The sequence below is a fragment of the Xenopus laevis genome, chromosome 1L, assembly GCF_017654675.1.
Source record: "Xenopus laevis strain J_2021 chromosome 1L, Xenopus_laevis_v10.1, whole genome shotgun sequence".
In the NCBI taxonomy this organism is placed as follows: Eukaryota; Metazoa; Chordata; class Amphibia; order Anura; family Pipidae; genus Xenopus; species Xenopus laevis.
This window is the reverse complement of record NC_054371.1, coordinates 62,711,839-62,734,563: the sequence shown is the minus strand read 5'-3', so window position 1 is coordinate 62,734,563 and position 22,725 is coordinate 62,711,839.

Sequence of the window (22,725 nt, the reverse complement as noted above, 5' to 3'; positions counted from 1 at the left end):
TCCAGCAGTTGTGCATCAAAGCTTTGTCTGGAAGTGGAATTGCTCAGGTGCCTCCAGGCACTTAAACAGTAATGTGCTGCCCTGTGCAGGAAGCCCTTATATAGAGGCACCCCTATGTACTAAACATGCCTAATATAAGTACACGTGGATGCTAACTTTAAATAGGTATAAAACTGATGCTTTTATAAATTCAGCTTTCCCATTTTTCATAAACGTATTAAAGCTGAGTTAAACTGTAAAATAGATTTGTTTGGTGACTTTTTCATGAAGGATATGTCTTTGTATTCTCAACAGGAAGATGATGGACTATACCTGGGGTGTCCAAACTTTTTGCAAGGAAGGTTCAAACACAAATTGGATATCCCCTTGGTGTAGTGGTGTCAATTGCTCAATCATACAGTGGTGGGGTTCGCCAGATCCACATAAACTTCAGGGTACAAATAATGATTCCACTGGAGAGCTGGTTACAATGCAGTGTTATGTTTTATTGAAGATGCATAAGCACTACATGTTTCGGACCTCTAGGGTCCTTCCTCTGGTGCAGTTGTACCCTGAAATATTGCAAGGAAGGCCAGATTTGGTGACATGAAAATGTGTGGGGGCCGACCATTCAGCCATTCCGAGGTAGCTAGCTTGTGATCAGGATCATCCACTACTGGAGATGGACGTGTACACGGCGTTTAGGAAGTGGAGAAGTGGAGTCTGTTTGGACTTATTCTCCACGCCTCATCACATGATTAGTGAAATGACCTGCCACTTGGTCTATACAGCTGCCTGTGTGCTGAAGGTGTTAGTAATAGACACATAATGGCACGTAGTGACGCACCGCTCTCGCATACTTCTTTAGTTTACTGTATTGGTTAGTCAGTACTTCTATTGCACCTTCAACCCTAAATAAGTATGCGAGATTGGTGCGTCACTACGTGCCAGTACGTGTCTATTACTAACACCTTCAGCACACAGGCAGCAGTATAGACCAAGTTTTACAGAAACTTTATGTAATATCCACTCACCCTGGTCGTCTAGTGGCCAGCGGAGATGCCCGCCGCATGGTTGTCTGCTCCTCCAGCGCTGGTTCTCCTATGGCACGAATGGCATTCCTGGTTTTATGTGCTGATGACGTCATTGTGCTTTGGTGCAAAATTCAAAAGTATATAAAGGGATTTTGGATTATTAGTAGTTGCCTGTTGTTAGGTCTAACTTCTTTAGTTCCTGGGTGTTATTCTATGTGAATCCTTTGTGTATCCTGGTATTGACCCTTGCCTGCCTGCCCTGAACTCTGTTATCTACTCTGAACTCTGTTATTCTGACCCATGCCTGCCTGACTATTCTAAACTCTCCGATCCTGATCCTTGCCTGCCTGACTATTCTGAACTCTCCAATCCTGATCCTAGTCTGTCTGACCTTACTTGAACTCTGCCTGTACCGACCTGGCCTGTCTGACCACGCTGTTCCGTTTGGTTCCTCCTGAGTTGTGTGGCCTTCCTCTAAAATCCATGGTAAACAATTGTGCTCATCCAGAACTCTTGCTAGGCTCCTCTCTTATTAAGACGGCGGCATCCAATTAGCAGAGGGCTCCTCCCGAAGTGATAGGCGGCTGCTACAGGCGGAAGCAGAGCCGAGACCAGGGAGCCTAGCACTTGTTCTGGATTTAGGGTGCTGATTGTGACATTTTAGAGGCATTTTAAGAATATATGTTATGTAAGGTTCTATTGACTACAGCATTGTGTGTGAGGAATATTGTCGACTCTTTTAATAGTATATTTAATGTTAAAAAACAGTCATGACTGAAATGAAAACGGGCTCCACCTCCACGCAGCAGCAGCAAAAAGCCTCTACATCCGTTTTATACGTATTGTAGCTTTATCAAGAGGTTGAAACCCTTACTTGGGCCTTGCTCTATCATTTCAAATTTGTACGTTTTGGCTCCCTAACTTAAGGCCCACCTGTCTCCTGTCTTCCCCAACTAAAGCCTTTCCAAATTGCCTCAGAGGGGGAAAAATGCCTTTCTGACTCCAAGATGGCAATGGGGTCAGTTCCTGGATCAACTTTGTGCTAAAAGCAAATTTCCATAAGCCTGTATTTTCTTATTTGCTAAAAAGCCATCCAACCCTTTCTTGAAGCTATCTAATGTATCTGCCAGTACAGCTGATTCAAGGAAATACTTCCTAGGACCTAGTAGAGCATCAAGAGCATCAAAGAGTTTAATATAGGGCCCATTTATATATTTATGCATAGTTATCATATCATAGTACTATCTTACCTTAATCTCCTCTTTTCCAGCATAAACAATACCAGCTTTGTCAACAGTTCTTCATAAATTAGATTTTCCATACCCTTTACCAGCTTAGTTGCCCTTTTTTAATTCAATAATATCCCATTTACACTGGAGACCAAAACTGCACTGGCCGTACCGGTGCTTTGAAAAAGGGAATTATGACTCTCACCTCTTGTGAATCTATACTCCTTTCACTCACAGCTCAAAATCTTGTTTGCCCTTGTAAATGGTGGCCACATCCTTGATGGAGGATTGATGGAGGATTGGGAGCCAATATATTGTCTTCCATATTTTAAGTGGATTATTTTCCTAATTAAATATGAGGCACATCATAGAATCCCTGATGTTCCTTTGACTTTGAAAGGATTAAAATATTAATAATCATACACATCAAGCAGACTTTATCTAGAGATTTGTTCTTCTGTATCCCACCATACTAAAAATTACAAAACCAAACAGTTTGCCATGAGTTTGGCACTTGGGTTAGGGTGGGAGCACATGAAACCCAACTAATTTATTTACTATAAAAGTAACTCCCAAATCTCTCCCACATTTTTACAAATAAATACTTTAGTACATTTTTATAAATATAGTCCCTCTAAAAACTCCTTAAAATCAACTATATCGCTTAGATTTTTTGTTTTTACTCTTTTTGACTGATTTAATAGCTTGCCATTCTTGCTAAATAATTTAAAGGGTCTGTCTCCTTTCTTTTGCAGTAAAAGCCTTCTCACACCATATTTGTGAAGCCTGAATAAGCAAACTAGTTATTCAACAAAACACACTGTTTTTACAGTTCTTTGGATTTAAATTATTTTATTGCATGCAATGTTATGTCTGCAAATGTGCAGAAGAAACATGTGTAGAAGCAGGCTTGAAACACCCTGGAAAAAGGATTATTGCCGCTTCTTGCTATTATATGGTAGGAATACTGTTACACTTGTCTAGGAATGTTCAACAATCCAATAGAATTTACAGTATATGAATGGGCACACAATACATTCCTTTGTAAAAAATACATATATAAATGTATCAGGAGCTATGTACTACAGGGCTTTAAGAGGTCAGGACAGGACATTTATTTGGAGAATTAGCATACTATTTTGTAAGCAAAGCCCTATTATTTTCTATGGATACCACAAATCTACTTTTTTGGAATTCGGGGGAATGCCAAAGCTTTCCCAAATGATTTGGCCAAATCCTGAACCAATGCAGGGCCCTAATTTGCATATGCATATTACTGTGCTGGAAAAAAAACACAACTTTCTTGTGTGAACTAACGTCATGTGATTTTAAGGGTGTAGATTTGGTTTTGGTCAGGCACCAAAACCTGTTGAAAAAACGCTAGGATTTGGCCAAACCGCAAACTGAATTTGGCATTTGGTGCATACCTATTATTTATGCAAAATAGGATTGTGTAAAGTATTGTCTCTAACCTGTTGTTGAGATACAACTCACAAACGGCTTATAAAAATGTCACTACCCCCATCTTATCTTACCGTCACCATCTCATTATGCCCTACTAGTACCCTATCTCTTACCTTTTACCTATATCTGTTGGGGGGCACATAGTAGTCACCTCTACTTTGACCATGGGTGTAGACTCAGAAAAGGTAATAGCTGCCAAAACACATCCTTTATAAATGTGACAACAATTGTACATGCTTCCCACAATAACAAATAATACATATTCAATATATACCAGAAGTACAGGTATGGGACCTGTTATCCAGAATGCTTGGGACCTGGGGTTTTTCGGTATAATAGGTCTTTCCGTAATTTCCATGTCATACGTTTCTAAAAATCATTTAAACAATATTTAAAAATAATTAAACCCGATAGGATTGTTTTGTGTCCAATATTAATTGTATCTTAGTTGGGATGAAGTTCAAGGTATTGTTTTATTATTACAGAGAAAAAGAAAATAATTGAAACATTTGGAATGATTGAATTAAAATGGAGTCTATGGGTCATGTCCATCCCGTAATTAAGTGCTTTCTGGATAATGGGTTTCTGAATCCTATATCTGTACCAGCAAGTAATAATACAGCTGTTGTGGGCCAACTGTATAACACTCCAGGGAAAGAACCTTTGCATGTCGCAATGTAATATTCTTTATTGGGCTTTTATTGCATTGCGAAATCTTAATTGCACATTGAGAACCTTGAACACCTGCTCTGGAGTTCAGTTAAAAATTTTGTTGCAAAAAATGGTTTGCCATTGCGAAATGTTATTATATGCAGTGCGCAAACTATAAAATTTGCAATCGCTATCCTACTGTTGGATGGGGCAAAGTGTTTGCAAAGGCAACATTTTTAAATTTGCAAACATTTATTCACATTGTGAACGAATTGCGAATGTTTTTTGTGTTAGCGATCAATATTACATTACCCTCATGGAGTTTATTAACAAATGGGCACATATAAGAATGCCTGTGTATGCTGTGATCCAAACAGTAGGCCTGACTGATAAATAAGCGAATAAAGTGCCTTGACTGATGAATGATCACATCATACTCCATTGCATGCACAAAGGTCCAAATAAATCCTTTATAGTGTATAACACACAAGAAAAAAGACAAGTGATTGAAGTGCACTTAGGGGGTGAACCTAAGAATTTTGCATAATAGCTCCAGACAATGGGTTGCATGAAACTCACCCTCTTGGAAAATTAGCTATCTTGTATATTACCAAGGTAATTTCAATTGTTAATTATATAATCTAATTATATATTTTGCTCTTATTATTACATTAGCAATAGTCACTCCAATTGGTTGCACAGGTATGGGATCCGTTATCCGGAAACCCATGATCCAGAAAGCTCCAAATTACTGTAAGGCCCATAGACTCCATTTTCATTGAATAATTCACATTTTTAAAAATAATTTTTTTTGTCTCTATAAAAATAAGACTTTACCTTGTACTTCACCCCCAACTAAGATATAATTAATCTTTTTGGAGGCAGCCCAAACCTGTTGGGTGTATTTGATGTTTAAATGATTTTTAGCAGATTTAAGGCATGGTGAACCAAATTACAGAAAGATCCCTTATCTGGAAAACCCCAGGTCCCGAGCATTTTGGATAACAGGTTCCGTACCTGTATAACATTCATGTGCTAATTTTTGTGTTTTAATGAGGTGTATGAGGTTGTTTCATACTTAACTATTGTTTGTATGTTATAATAAAAAATGAAATTATTTATGTGCATACCTTAAAGTTAGCGTGCACATTATCCTGCATATTTTCTCGTCTCCGCTTTTGTTGGTTTGAATTCCTAGCATTCATACTTTGCACATCTTATGACGTTCATGCCAGGCAGAAATCGCCCTCCATTGGCTTTAAAAGAGCTGTATCAGGCACCATATATACTCAATTTAAATTTAATGGGGCGGATAAAATATGGAGTTTCCTGACATTTTTCTGTCTGTTGCATGTATGAATCTAATTATGATCTGCAGACATCATTTACCAAGGTGCAAATAATGATTTCTACCTTTGTTGTTAGGGAAAGAAAACAAGCATTAATATTGATAAATGACAACATTTCTCTATGCGATAGGCATTTGTTGAAAATAATTTGGTGCAATGGACCCTAAAATGAATTTGCTTTTGAGCCCTCTAACATCTAGATATACCACTAGGCTGCAGGTATATATGCAGATATAGAGTTTCTCAAGTGACTAGCCAGTTTTGCTCAGTAAACACTGTCTGTAGTGTCCCTGAATGAATGTCTCAAGTGACACTTGCCCATCTGGCTGCTGCTGTAGAAGAACATTCCAGGTTGCTTTATACAAAGTTTTTTTTAGAATTTATTTTTGTATGCTTAAAATTGCAGATATATGAAAACAAAGGATTTCAGGCGTATTTAGAAGAGGGCATATACATTTTTCCCAAAGTTTACTCTTGTCCTCAAGCTGGGCCCCTGAGCAACTCCTTTGCCCTCCATGGAGGGGCAGTCCAACAGTTTTTAAGCAGTTGCTTATAAGTAATATTAGAATGCTCCAATCAATAAGAGCAGCTAAGTTAGTATCACCAACAAATAAGCGTTATTAGTTTTTTTTTTCCAAGAATCATCCTCCCCCAGTGCAGCATTACCTGAGTTTTTTTACATAATTCTTATTTACTATATTTTACTGTGCTTGTGCTCATCATGTCCAGCTCTGTATCTTACTTCTAAGTCTGTGTTCAGTTGTGACATATGGGCTCATATATGCAAAAAGTTATGTGCCCAATGGTGTGTGCACTAAGCAGTGTGCCCAGATTATGATCAAGTGGTTTACTGTATATAAGGGAAAAGGTATTTTACATGTGAATGTGCAGCTTACAGTCCTTGTGCACTGTTTGCCCTGCTGCAAAATCAGAGGAATAATATAAGAGCTACCTGGGCTTGCCCTGCACAACAAGGGTGTGCCATTTTCATAAAGTATAAGACCAGATCTATACCTGCAACACCCACAACATGGTAAATTCTGTAATTACCAAATCCCACAGGGCTGTAACAAAGGTGTAGTACTCTAACTATGAAAAACAAGTTTAGTATAGAAAAGAACCTAATGAAGGAAGTCATACAATTGCTTTGGACACTGCAAATATCTTAATAAATGAGACCACCCCCATCCGTTTTAAAGGTCTCAAGAAAATAAGGATGGGTACAAGTGGGGGATGTGTCTCTGTTTTTACAGAGAGCTAGATATCATTTAAATGATACCTAAATCCCTGTACAAATAACAGTGAATCCCTGTTGAAATGTTAATACATTGCGGAGGCTGTGTGTGGAGGGTTGCTCTCTAATCTAACCACCCCCCAAGCTGTCCCCCAAGCAAATAGGCAGATAATGAATTACCTGTGCTATGTATGCAAGTACTTTACATACATTTCAGAGATTTAGCAGCCTATTTATCAAGGCCACTGTCATTTCACAGCAGTAATTTTGAAGGGCACAAGCTATTTAGCCTTGGGACAATACTTTTGCCTTCCAGAATTTTTCAAGTAACCGTGAAGCAAGTCTACTTATTTTGTGGAAACGTCCTCTCTGTAGCATGCTCAAACATAAGAAAACTCCTAAACAAGCAAATTATTAAAAGGCATAAAATTGGCATGCAGAGGTGAACTTGGTGTGGGTCTTCCTGGGGAAACGCAACATTTAGTTACAGGAATGCAAAAGAAGTCCATCTACATCTGAAGAATTGTTGGACATTGCTAGGATAAATGTGGCCCAACTTATATGACCCAGTGTAGACACTACTATTACTACTAGTGGTTCAACTATTCTGCACTACAGTAAAAGCATCTACAAAACTTCCACACACTACTTTAGACAATACTTCCCATGATGTCCTATGAGTCCATGGCTCTTATTTAATATTATCATTTCTTATTCTATTCAGACCATGGATTTTTTGGAGTATGCTAATGGAAGATTTTATTTTATGTAAAGGGATTACAATGCGGGTGGTCAAAAAGCCTAGTATGTCATAAACATTTTATCCAAATCAGCCTTTATGCTGAATCTACTACAAAGCTCTGATATTATAATGACACAGAGAAAACTAACTTGCCTGGTGGATGATGTTCTCAAGATTTTTATCTAATATATGGGATATGTGGGTAAAATGCAACTAACCATCAGGGGCATTTCATTCTGCTTTATGGGCAGAGCATGAAGAGGCAGATCATCCAGACCTAGGAATTATGTAAAATAGTAAGCAATAATACTATTCATGTCTCACTGTCTCCTGACAGCTGAACTACAGATGTTGCACACATGACCTTATTGACCCATGGCCAATATACTATCTTAAAATGACCTCTAATTGCTCTAATTGTTCCAGGTCTTGGACAGAGCATTTTTCTTGTTGATGCAAGAGTACAAGAGGGAAACAACTAAAGTAAGTAAATAATATATAGGTGTAGCATACATTCCTGTATAACAAACCTTTGTCAGGAACAGTACTATTGACATTAGCCTTGCATATTCAGTGGTAACTAAATTATAGTGTGCCAGACTTCACAAAATATGGCAGTCAACAACAGACCAGTGCTGGAGGTGCCACCAAGCAGACGGGACCTTACTCCACATATTCTGGGACTGCCCCAAAATCCAACCATTCTGGCAACAGGTCAGGAATCTCTCAGAACAGGTAACCATATCTATAATACCAGACGATCCAGCATATTCCCTACTATTTAACCTGAACAAACCAATATCCCATTTGCTATTAACCATATAGCTGCACCTACTAAACTCAGCCAAATTGCTGATTCCTGCACAATGGAAACAGATTCAACCCCACAGGATCCAAGACTGGATAAACAAAATAAATGAGGTATACAGATTTGAGGAGCTCTCCACAACATCACCTATACAGGTCACACAATTTACAGCCAAATTGATATTCTAGGCTCTCTTCAAACACTCTGATGAGTGTAAAATTCTAATGAACATGTAAGGAAATAGACCAGCCAACCACCTCTCACTCTTCAACCTCTCCATACAGCAAACTCCTTCCTCCCCCACTTTTTGGTACATGAATATCCATTGAGTCAATGTACATTTAAGACCTGAACTTAAGCTTTAAGCTATATGCCTATATACAGGCAAATGTATGTAATGTGCTTTAGCTGGTTCAAAACACAGTACCGCAGGGCCACTGTGCTATTCACTGCACCACTAAGCTATTTTAGTTAATTCCTATCCCTACCAACCCCATTTTATGTGCACTTCCTTCTCTTGCTCTCAATGACCATAACTGAACTGCCTACTTTGTTAATACATTTTTTTTAAAAAACGTAATTACTATTTTTTTAAACATATTCTACAAACCAATAAACAGTTTAAAAGCCGTGTTCTTACTATACATCCCTATTTTACTTTATGCTGCTTTGACCCAGTCCAATTAATTTTTTTCAGATTTTCTGAGATCCCATAAAAAATGTCCCCAAAAATTTCCCAAAAATGATTATAATATTATCCCAATTAATATCGCCTGACCTATAACTGTTCTTTAATACGTTTGGTTTGCAATATCATTTGAAGAAAAAGCATATATAAGAATCAACTACTTTATTTTGCTCTCAGTCTGTTTACTGGGACAAAACCAATTTTCCGCATTTAATGTTTATTAAACATTGGAACTCAGCACTTTCTTGGCAAAGCCTAATGAAGAAGTGTTCTGATGCATAATCTTATTTCCACAAGGCTCCTTACAAGCAACATGACTTTATTTCTTGCTTTGAAGAAATATATGCAGGAAAAGGTAAAATTAATGGAGTAGAAAATTAGAAGGAACAAGTAGAAAAGGAAATTAAAAAGTAGTCACCATTTTCCAGTGTATTCATTGGCAGGACATTGTTTAATACAAAATAAGTCAGGAAGGGAGTTTAGTAAGTAAGAGGTATAATTACAGATGTACAGCATTACTGTTTGCTGTAATACTTTTTCAATTCCTTGCAACTTTTATTGCAACAAGCTGGACTCAAAAGAGCGGAACAAGGAGAAATGGGAGCCCTGATCATGCAGCCAAGGGGGACCCAAACTGTAGCCAATTTATGTACATGTCTCCCTTTTGAATCCTCTTATCCACAAAATCCTTCTTTTTGCTGAACCTGTCCTTCCTCTTCTGCTATTATTCTCTGTAGAGTCCTATAAGAAGTGTTTTTGTCTTCTCTTCTGAACTACTATTTCAGCTCACCCCTCTCATATGAATGAATTGCTGTAGGCATTGTGGGCTTAATGGCTCTTCTTCCCATTTCACTGATAATCAGGTATGATTTCTGGTATGAGGGATATCTGCATAGTGGAATATGGTTATGTAAGGTATTCAAATAACTGTCAACTGTATACACAAGAGCTAGTGAAAGGTCTTCTGTTATCAACAAGCCACATATTGCCAAGAATGCTTGCAGCAGGGCACTTCTCATGGCAGAAGTTGTACATCATTGCAAAAGTCATAATATACAAACTATGTAGCTTACAACTCCATTTATTAGCTCCAAGTTAGAGGAATAACCACAAATAGCAAACTTTATGGTGGTTCACTTTGGATGTAGATGCTAAATGATCAATAGGCTACTCTTTGGTATTATGAACTATCTTTTCTTCTGAATATGTTTAGACTATTCAGCCTCAAAGTCCACTTTGATTTCTTTTGCTCATATGCAATGTCATACTTCCCAACATTTGAAAAAGAGGGATAACAAAAAGGTTTTCTGCATGCAGCTGGATTTTTTGGTCAAACCCACTTTGTGGCTACCCCACCAAATACCATTTCAAGAAGACCTTTTTGGTTAAAATAGCAGCATCAGATGCACAAAGTGCACTACAGTTTTAAGGCAGACACGGTGGCCCCCAAAATTTCATTTTATATTGTGGCCCTAAGCATTCCATTAAATACTGTGGCACATGCATTTCATGACAGTCACAGTGAGAGTTCCCCAGCATTTCATGACTCTGTGGCATGTCAAAAATCTACCCCTGCCCTGCCTCCAATGATAAAACTCAGCACGGCTCCAGAGGGCCCCAAGGGGTTGCAGGGACAGGTGTGATCACTACCCCCCCTGTAGTTATGCCACTGTGCTAATTATGTGACAGTGTGGTGCAGCTTGAGGCCCTAATCACAACTAGTTGCTAGTTGCACTGGTTTCTGTGCTGCCATGTAGTAATTATTAGTGATGGGCGAATTTATTTGCCAGGCGCAAATTTGCCGGCAAATAAATTTGCGAAACTGCTTCACAAAATTTGCCGGCATCAAAAAACCGGACACCAGCATCCAAAAACGGACGCCGGAATCACTAGTATTTATCAGTATTATTTACTAATCAGCCTTATATCACAACATTTGTTTTCTATGTGTACTGTATATTTTGAGTCAGTCCCTAAGCTCAGTAAATGACAGCAGCACAGAGCATGTGCAGCGAATCAGCAGAAAAGAAGGTGGGGAGCTACTGGGGCATCTTTGGAGACACAGATCTTTACTGCTAAAGGGTTGTGGTTGCCTTGGGCTGGTGCAGAAGCCCAAAGCATAATGTACAACATTTCTAACCTACTTCTTTAGTTTACTACTTTAGTACTTAAGTTCTCCTTTAACAAAAGCTTAAAGTGGACCTGTCACCCAGACACAAAAATCTGTATAATAAAAGTCCTTTTCAAATTAAACATGTAATCCAATTTTTATTTTTTATTTAAGCATTCATAGCAGTTGTAAGCTCATTTAAAAATCTCAGCTGCCAATCAAATATTGTCTGCCCCTCCTCTATGCCCGTGGCATAGAGGCGGGGCAGACAATTACTTTCACTTTCAATTCAGCACTTCTTAGATGTCACAGCTCTCCACACATTCCCCCATTCTCTTTACCATATAACTGTGTGGCCAGGGCATGGGGATGGACATCGGGTCCCCCATTCTGGTGCACAAACAAAATTCTGAGATGATGCAAGGCTTGTCTTAATAACAGTGTCCACAAAATGGCTGCTGCCTGCTTGCTATAATTTTGAAATCCCAGACTGAAGGAAACAAGATTCAAATAATTTATATAGTGTAATTAAAGTTCATTTTCCTTGACTAATCTGATAAAATAGGATTTGGAATAATTTTTTTGGGTGACGGGTCCCCTTTAAAAAGCATTGACATTTAACTTACCTGTTCAATTCCTCAGATGTAGTCAGCATTGACATTTAACTTACCTGTTCAATTCCTCAGATGTAGTCACAGATGTGTCCTCCTTCTGCCATCACCCTGCTCCTTCACACTATTTCCCCATCACGACTACTCAAAATGATCTAAGTATACCTCAACTGCATGAGGACATGAGGGGACGAGTGTTGAAAGGAATGTGGCCTGAGCCGTTTGATGAAAAATGGGACATTTGAAACCAAATATCTCAAAATGAAGGAAAACGTACTTCTACCTTTGTTAAAATGTCTTTATAATTGTTTCCTGACACAAATAAAGCTTTGGTTAGTTCATATTGCATGCTGATAACTATTCCCCCTATATAGCAATGAGACTGCCCAACCTGGCAGTAGAAAAGCTGCAAGCTTTGATAATGACACAATGTTGGAAATGGATTTAAATTATACCCAGATCATATACCCTAATGTAACTTTCCCAGGCCTTGTTGCAAAAAATATTGATAATTGATAACACTTTCAATATTGGACAGATAAGAGGCTTGTCCAACCACTCCCTGGATTCTTTATAACATGAAAAACAGTACCAAGTTCAAGTTCACCTGCTTGAGTGAAGTACTTCCTGAATGGCTGCATGGGCCCAGCAGTGCCTGAAAGCAGTCCTGGATTTTCTATATATACTATTCTTCTAAGTAACAATGCAGCTGTAAATGGCCTTTACTGATTTCGAACTTTCAGGTCAAGACTGGCAAAAAGTGAGAGGATGCAGATAAATATTATTCCCCTTTTCATGTAATTATTTCTTTGTGACCACACCTTCCTTTCCCTATTATCCTTCAGCTCACCATGATTAATTAAGTACTCCATTTCCTGCAGGCTTAATTTCCGTTTCCTGAAGTTTAATCACAGGAGGAAGAAAGATGGGTACTGCAATATACTGTTTCTTTATATAAATTCTACATCTTGAGCCCCGCGTGTCAACTGGTGAGACTTTCTGCTTATGTGGCTAAACGCCAAAACGTTTTTTTTATTGTGTCCATTAATGCAAGTGAGCCTTGGAATTTACACCTGTCTTGCAGAGATGTTACTTTCAGGTTTTTCTAGCTGTGTTGGGCCAACTCAAGCAATCGACTTGCACTTATAGAATTGAGTGCTAATGCTATTATCGATGAGTTGGAAGTGACATCATCAGCACAATTAACTAAGCAAACATTATGTTATTCAATCTTCTTTTCCCATTTCAGTCTGGCTTTATCTGAAGCAGAATTTGGAGGAGACTAGATGACAGAACAACACAGGAAAAAAAAAACCAAAGTGGTTTTTCATAAGGGCAGTGCAAGTGCAACATATTGGTGCAAATTGCTATGTTTTTTTACTCACAATACATAATTTCTCCCTCCACTGTCAGTGTCTGAAGTGCTATTTTGTAGCAGCTGTGTCTCCTACGCACATTGGCTCACTTCTGGCTAGCCAATGTATACAAGAGACACTAGAGCGCATTTGGGCAAATTTGCACCTGGGCAGTAACCCATGGCAACCAATGAAATATTTGCTTTCATTGTTCAGCCTGCAGCTGATGGGTTACTACCCATTGTCAAAATTGCCCAGTGTTTATAAAATGACCTTTTGGTGCACGTCGGTTGCATGTATAAGGGCAAACAATTTGTCAAAGCAGGCATAGGCACTCATTGCAAGGTGTTTGTATAAGCACAAAAACCTTTGTGAACACATTTGCATGCGGTTGTTTGCTTTGAACTTGTTAAACTCTTGATTGTTTATCCTATTTACTCCTATACATTAATCTTAAGTGCAGGGTTGCAAGAATATACTGTTACCTACCACCTAACCATTTATAATAAACAATAATGCAATGATAATTCTTGGGTTTGACAAATAATATATTAATATATTATTTTTGTAATTGCTTTAAACAGTGGGCAAATAATGCTTGAGTTTAAGTTGTTTCAGACAGTAAAACTGCTGTTTCATGTTACCAGAAAAAAACAGGAAACATCCAAAGTGCCTTATTCCTCTTATCGAAATGTTTCAGTGTGCTTGTCAGAGATGCTACATGCCAGAAATACCTGTGGCTACAGGAGACATAACAATTTTCATATCTTTCAGCAAGCCTAAAAAATACATCCCAGGTTTAGTAAATGGAAAAAAAATCATCTGGAAGAAAAAAAAAATGTTTGAGTTCTTTGTGGATTCTTTAATGATCTGAAAAATGTTGCACTTGGTGGTCTGATAGGAAAATCTGACTGTAATGTACCACAAAATGCTCTTTTAAAAAAAGAATATAGGTACGGAGAGCCCAATAGCTCTAAACATTCAGCTATTTACCGTACAAATAAACCCCATTATTATGAGAAATAAATATAGCATAAGGTACTAGGTTCTGTCGACCAGTTCTGTTACAAGCGTTAAAATGAAAATTCTACTTAATATTGTTTGTTTCCCTAACATTATAGTCTGTTGGTTACCCCTTTAAAACTGTAAGATGTTGTTGTTTTAAATCATATTTTGTAAATTATTTTCCAATTATTATAATACTTAACGGAGTAATGTAATATGTTTAGTTAACACAAAAAATGTTAACAAAGACAACTGTGCTACCAACATTTTAATTGTTTGTGAAATTTTTGACCAATTTCAGATCTCACCGACTTCCTTGCAAAATTTATAAAAACAAATAGCTTTTACAAACATGCACAGTGTATATAATAATATTTTGCAATCACAAAGAGTTTTTTGAGAAAAATTATTCCAGAGCAGGTGTTAACGTTTATCTTTGCTAAGCAATATAATATTCGCCAATGAATGATTTTACATTGGGAGCAGCACTAAACATTTGCAAAATTGTCATTTTGAACAACACTTGCAACAACACAAACTAAAAAAAAATCTACACTGCTATCCAGTTTCTTAAATCACAGAGTTAACTCAAATATGGATTTAGTAGTCGGCACATTGGTCTCACTGGTTCTCCAAGATTTTGTTCACCAGTGTGTCAACTGTCTATTATGCTATTATTCTTGCCTTTGCCATCACCAAATAGTCACTATCAAAATTTCAGTTGGTGTTATAGGTATCTACAAAATTTATTAAATTGTTTACATTACGTTTAGACCAATAACACTTAGGGGGTTATTTTCTTATGAAAACAAAGTAGTCCAAACTCCCTTCCACTAATTGAACTCATTTATCAAATTTTTTCTCAAAAAAGTAGGAGCGACAAAACGTTGCAACAAAATTTAGCATCAATTTGTATCGTATGATTGACGATCTGAAAACTCGTATTTTTGCTGCGAAAACTTGATTACAGATTATCCAGCGCAGATTGAGAAACAAATTCAGGGACATCTGCCATTGACAGGTTTGAGATGTTTTAGCAGCTTTGGGGTATAATAAATCTCTAAAAATGTTTTTCCACTTAAAATTTGAGCTTTCCCCTTAAAAACCTCGACCACATAAATTCGAGGTTTAATAAATGGGCCCCTTGAACTGATATTTATGTATTGACATGTTCACATTTTATTTTTTAAGCAGAAACAATTAAATCCGCTTTAGTGTGATCAGCCATTTTTGTCTCCATCTGTTGTTTTAGCAAATCTCCACTAATTTTACTGTATCATTGGAGCATTTTTTTCTAGCCTTTTTCACATCAACCTACCCTTTTTTAATATTTAATATATAATATATGTGCTATTGTTGTAAATATAAATCATCAAAAAATTAAAGCAGTGCCGGGCCAAGTCAGCTGGGCGCTTTAGGCAACCTGGCCGACTATGTTACTCCCTCCTGCAGGCGCCACAAATGTGTACGTGTTCATGAGCTGAGGAGCACGCGTGGCCAGAATATTGGAATTGCTGCTGCTGGTGGGGGCACAAAGGTCTCAACTAGGCGAAGGAGGCAGAAGAGGTACCGTGCCTGGCGTCTCTCCATCTTTTCGCCTAGGCACGTGCCTCTTCTGCCTACCCCTAGTTCCAGCCCTGAATGTAAGTATTTTATACTCTGGGAAAAAAGTAAGTTGCTCGAAGGCACAGTTAAGAACTTGATAATGATTAAAAGCCTTTTGCATTTTTAGGTTCTGAGACTCAGCTGTGCCAGTAACATAGAAAGAGTCATCATTCACAAAGCAGATGTTGCAGCCGATGAAATGCTACTTGCAGACAACACAAAGAAAGTAATTGCAGCTGGTAGAGATAAGACAGTGGAACAGTGACATGCTTTATATAATAGGTGTGCATTTTCCTGGCAAAAGAACTTCTGGAACCCATCTGGAACTTACACTGCAGCTGCCTTCTACAACCTTTAATTTTCCTGCTTTTCTCTAAATGGGAATTATTTAACCAATTATTACTGGTAACGACAATCTGCCTCAAGCATTTGTTAATCTTTAGCAAAAGGAAAAAATAGATTAACAGAATGTGTATTGCAAAGTCCTAATAATGATTCTGATTGGGGGAGCAAAGACCTGCATTATAAGTAATTCTTGCATTAACATTCATTTGTAATAAAATCTAATACTGCCTCTAAAAACATATTGTTAAAGCATGGAGTTTGTACTGTTTTTAATTGAATATTTTAAACTGGTATTTTATTATTCTTTCAGGTGACATCATCCACTCGTGACATATGAACCAGCAAACTAGTCTCAGGGCTCCAATGAAAAGTAAGCATTTCTAGTTAAGATATCCAAATCCTACATTTTCTAAAATTTTTCGAGTAGTTAAATAAATGTTCATTCTAATGCTTCAGGCTGCATTGTTTCTGGATAAGTCAATTTTAAAGTCACAGGCTAATGTCATGCGTGATGGTTTTTCTATTAATACAGAAATACCACAAATTGTCTGTGTAACGTCCTGTGGACTTTGATGGAAACTTCCATTGAAGTCAAAGGGAGGTGGCACAGGTGCTTCCATACACTGACAGTGGGCACACACCAGAGAAAATGTGACATATGACATAAGACTTGCCAACTGATTTGTCAAAAAAGGAAAACCCCTCTCTCTCGGGCGATGATGCACCCGACAATATCAGCCCGTTCACATTAGTTGGGTTTGCCACATGTAAAACACATTACATGTGGGGATCATGGGTAATTGCCCGAAAATGTGTAAGGAGGAATTTTTAAGCCATGCCCCCTTTAAACATTATACAGTAGAACATTTCCCATGGCCACGTCAAAACGCCCCTAAACACTAGGAAACCGTTAAATCCAGGGATACAATTTGGGTTTCTACTGTATTTTTTGCATTTTATTGGTTTTGCTTTCAGTGTTTTTATTGCATCTTGTTGATTTTATTCCGTTTATCCTTTGCACTGTTCTTTACTGCTTGTTTAGTTCCCCAGAACAGTTTCCCTTTGCAGTGACACTTGTGGTTCTAGATTTCTGACCACCAATTTCACTCCAATAATGGTTATTTTTTATTGCTTTAGCTAATTTTACTGTATCTTGTTGATTTTATTACGTTTTTCCTTTGCAATGTTCTTTACCACTTGTTTAGTTCCCCAAAAAGGTTCCATTTGCAGTGACACTAGTGAATCTAGGACTCTTGACCACTGATTTCACTGTTATAACTGTTCTTTTATTGCTTTGGGTGGTTTTATTGCAAGGTTTTCTTTGCATTGTTCTTTGTTGCTTGTTTAGTGCCCCTAAAAAAGTTCCCTTTGCAGTGAATCTAGGACTCTGACCACCAATACCATTGCAATTCTTTTATTGCATTGGTGATTTTATTGCATCTTGTGATTTCATCCTGGATTTTTCCTTTGCACTGTTCTTTATTGCTTGTTTAGTGCCCAAAAATTATTTTGTAGTGACACTAGTGAATTTAGAACGCTAACCACCAGTTTCACTGCAATAATTGTTCTTTTATTGCTTTGGCTGATTTGATTTCGCTTTAGTGATCTTATTCTGTTTGATTCAGTTGATTGTTGCAGAAAGGTCCAAAGGGGTTAGGCTGATTGTAAGCTGTGCAGTACATATATTCCGTAGAGTTCTGGAAGGGTTCAAGAGTAGTTATGGAGAATGTGACCTGTTTTTGTTTTTTTTGACGCGCAACTAATTTGTTTTGGACACACAACATTTTTTTTACCCATTGGAGTATATAGGTGTCAAACTTGGTGAAAATTTTTAAACATCAATATTCAGGAGATCAAATTCAAGTTTTTTTTCTCCTGACTGTATTGCCAGGGGTTTACTCTTGGTCATCTCTTACTGGCTTGGGTTTATAAAAAAGTTACAGTGAGTTTTTTTTTTAGCTTCTCATATTACAAGTGTTGGAGGAGCTGTCTTGTTTGCTTTTTAATTTGATTTAGCCTATTGATCGCTAGTTTTGAAGTTGTCTGTATATCTATGGCACAATGGACAGCTCTATGTATGCTATGTATGCATGCACTCCAGCTCAGAGAAATTTAGCAATTCTGATCTGAGTATGTGCCATCTGACTCCTCTACTCAGAGTTTGGTGATAGTAGCACTATTAGCACAGAGCCTAGTAGTGGCAGCACGCTTACAGCTGAGTCAGAGGCTGGTGGTAGTACACCGGATGCACCTATGGAGGGAGAAGAAGGTGAGGGTAGTGGTGATGCAGCAGTTGGAGAGCCTGCGTGGGGCCTCCCTGTAATTTCCCCCCGAAATTTCTCTATTTACTGCAGTCCCCGGTGTTAAGGTGGACACCACTAACTTTGAAATTATAGATTTTTTCAATCTATATATTACAGAGGCCTTCCTACAGGACATGTTGCATTATACAAATGTATATGCTGAGCAGTATCTTGCTGTATGAGGGAAAGGACTCTAATTTGGATCCTCCTTGATTTGCCTGCCTGTGGTAAAATTGTCTGGGAGCTCATAACTCCACTGTTGAGGTTACTTTTAGGAAATATATGGTTTGTTGGCGTTATGTCATTGGTAGGGGGTGTTTAGAGTGAAAAATTATATATACATAGAGACCCCCAGATTTTCAACTGTAATTGGTCTTATGCATTGCCCCTTTTTTGGGGTGTTTGTTAGCCGTGTCTCTATATGTACCCATACATATGGGGTATCATTTTATTCAGGGGAATTTGCAGATTGATATTTTCCATGGAAACCCAGGGCGAAATCTGTTTTTCCTTTATTTCAGACCAAAGAGCTGACTAGAAATGTAAGAATGGCATCTCTGAATAGCTGAAGGTGTGCACTTTTAGGAAATATATGGTTTGTTGGGGTTATTTCACAGGTCCCCTACCTGTGTTTAGAGCGGAAAACTGCAAGTAGTACACAGAGCGCAACCAGCAGATTTTCAACTATAATTGCCTGTATGCATTGCCCCTGTTTTGGGGTGTTTGGTGGCCACGTCTCTATGCGCACTCATACATATGGGGCATCATTTTATTCAGGAGAAGTATGTCTTTCAAATTTGCCATGGTTTAAAAAATTTCATGAGAGTTCTTTTGTCAAATTTCACATTTTTTCCTGCATCTAAGTTTTTACATTTTAGAAAAAAACTAAAAATACAAGAAAAAAGCTCTAAATTTTATGATGCACCGATAAAAAGAATTTGGCTTTTGAGTGAAAACTGCAATACCCCTAGAAACCTGAAGGTCTGTAGTTTCTAAAAAATATCAAACTTGAGGGGATATTTTAGATCTAAATCTAATGCTGCATTATTTGTTACATGTGATTATCCACTTTGTTCTGGTGTAAAATTCTACAAAACGCTACTTTAGTTTGGAGGTTACTCCTGGACAATAAAAGTGGGTTAACCCTACCTATTTGGTATTGTTGGACTTGGAAGAATTAGGGTTTTTGCAAACAACAAAAAAATGTGTGTAAAATTAACTTTTGTATGGAAATAAAACACAAAATATACATAAATATTGTAATAATTTCTTTTTTACATATGTAGGGGCCCATAGGGGTTAATCTGCCCCTATGACTTTAAGGCCCCTCCCTTTTCTCAGTTACCAGGCAAAATCCTGTGTAGCTGAGTGTTATTGGTCAAGAGGTGTAATGACAACTTCCTGCCACACTGCACTATAGTGTGTGTAAGGAGTGGCCTCTTCCTCTTTGACTGCTGGATGGTGATCCAGCTGGTTGTGCCCAGGGGAGCCTGGGTACAGTGAGGCCCAGAGAAGCAAGTGATCTTGAGAGAAGTCGGGGACCAGGCAACCCCGTGAATGAGGTCAGCTATAGTAGGGCAGACTTGTAATAGTCTCTGTAGGAGAGAAAGGTAGATAGGTAAGAGAGAAAGAGCAGCTGAAGCTCCAACAAGGATTTGCAGCAGGGAGTAGCTTCCCAGAGGCTCTGTGTGAATGCCTCAAGTGCAGGGACCTCAGTGAAGAGGGACTGTAGGGTAGAAACTGCTTCCTGACAACTCCCTGGAGAGAATGGTTGCACTGATGTACTGCAAATGCCTAATGGAGTTCTGCTTCAGCTGAATTACCTATTACCTGAAGCTCTGATTTAGATATATGTGCGTGTGCCTCTCCATATGCTGTTACTATCTATAAGCTCTTTGTGAGTCTATCAGTTTCTGTGTGAGCTGTATAGTATGTGTCATGCTAAAACCTCATCTCCTGCGGGAGTAAACCTGTGGTCATTGTCTCTGACTAATAAATCGTTTGTTTGTTTGCACCAAAGAACCTCCTGGTGCCCAAGTTTCTCTTTTTGTGTACAGTAGCCTGGTGGGTTGTAGTTCCACTACACCGAAAAGGGAGAGCTTCCACTTAGCGAAGGCTCTGACCCTGTGTGTAAGTCGCAGTGTGGCCCATGCTTATACCGTTAGCTGGTCACTTTAACCAATTGTGGTCAAGATTGCCCAAATAGGTGCTACACATATTTAACCCAAAATGCGCGTTCCATCTCCAGAAAGTTTACAAAATTCCATTTGTACGTCAAAGCCCATTTTGCAATTCATTTTTTTTTTTTTTTTTTTTATAAATTTCCTAGTTTCGTGGAGGTTTTCCTACCAAAAAACATTGTTAAACTGAACAAGTACAAAATGCTTAAAAAAACATCTGGTGCAAATAAAATGTGAAATGTGTCTGGCACTTTAAGGGTTAAATAAGTAAAGATATATAGGATAATTACCACCCAATGTATCTGTATTAAGAATGCAATACTTAAGCAAATATACTGTTGTTCTTTGCTACATGCTAGGGGTGTTAATGTAACTCATGGTCGACCCATATCTGGTCTGAGGGGAGTTTTGGAGCCATTTGTTAGCAATACATAAGCATACATTTTAGTCACAGCATCTAGTTACGCAAAAAACTTTCATGGATACATGGATTAGTAAACCTTGAAAAAAATCGAATGAATGCACGGGGTAATTTTTTACTGCTAATATAACAGTGCCACCTGCTGGTCATTTCTTGGAACTGTACAGTCAAAGCTATATCGAATATAAGTAATTCAAAAATCTTCATAGTCAAAAGATATATACTTTCAGAACAGAGAAGTGTTGATGTTGCTCTGCTCAGGCAAGAGATCAGAAGCAATTTCCTATTTTCCTCCAATGTAAACCGCAAAAGTACTTAGAAATTAATCCTGAGCAATTTGAAATTATATTTTTTTAAGGTTTACTTATCCTTTAAAATTAATGCCAGAGAAGGTTTAACACATAGGGGCCAATTTATCAAGGGTCGAATTTCGAAGTGTAAAATACTTTGAGATTCGACCATCGAATTGAAATACTTTGTCATCGAAGTTGAAGTATTTTTCACCGAATTTGGCCATCGAACGATCAAAGTAAAATCGTTTGATCGTGCGCTTAAATCGTTCGAATCGAACGATTTTAGCGTACGATCGTACGATTTTACTTCGATGTGTCAAGACTTAGAAAAATGGTCTAGAAGGTCCCCATAGGCTAACATAGCACTTCGGCAGGTTTAATTTGGGAAGTATTGAAGTCAAAGTTTTTTTAAAGAGACAGTACTTTGATTATCGAATGGTCGAATATTCGAACAATTTTTAGTTAGCATCGAAGTCGAAGTAAATTCGAAGTTGTAGTCTCCTATTCGATGGTCGAAGTATACAAAACAATTTCGAATTTTTTTACTTAGAAAATTCCCTCGAATTCACTTTGACCCTTGATAAATCTGCCCATATTTTAATTTCCTTTGAAAGCCCACTGCTAATACCATTATGTTCTAAAACAGAAGAAGGTCTTGTGCATTTTCTAGGAAATGTATGTATGTAGAATATTAGATTATGAATAGATTGTAAGCTCTTTTGGGAATACAGTAGAACCCCCAATTTACATTTTTCAGGGGACCACAAAAAATGGTTTAAAATTCAGGAAATTGTAAAATCGGTAAAATTTATTATGCATAATATATAGGTGGGACCACAAAACAACAATGTAAAATCAGGTAGAACTTAAAATCAGGGGATGAAAAATTCTACCGTATTCTGTTTTTTCTGATTCAATATGTAGGCTGCTTAGGATATATTTAAAGGAATATACCTTTTTAAGAATGCAGAGAAATGGTCTTAAAAGAGCTCAAAAACAGCTCTTAGTGCCACTAACAAATGTATTGTTTATTATTTAAATTACAATGTTGTAAAAACAAGAAATTATTAAATCTGGAATCAAGTGTTCTTTGTGTAAGGCTATAGTAAATTGAACAGCACTGCTACTCTACTTGTAGCTTTACCCCAGCAATGGCTCTGGATGGGACCTATATTTCTCAGGGGGTGAACCCTTGCAACAGTGTGGAGGCAGGGTGTACAACTGTAACTGTATGCAGTGCACAATAATTGGGGCGCCAGTGGTTCTTTGAACAATAACTGAACTGATTTATTAACACTGATCCACATGGGAGAATAGAG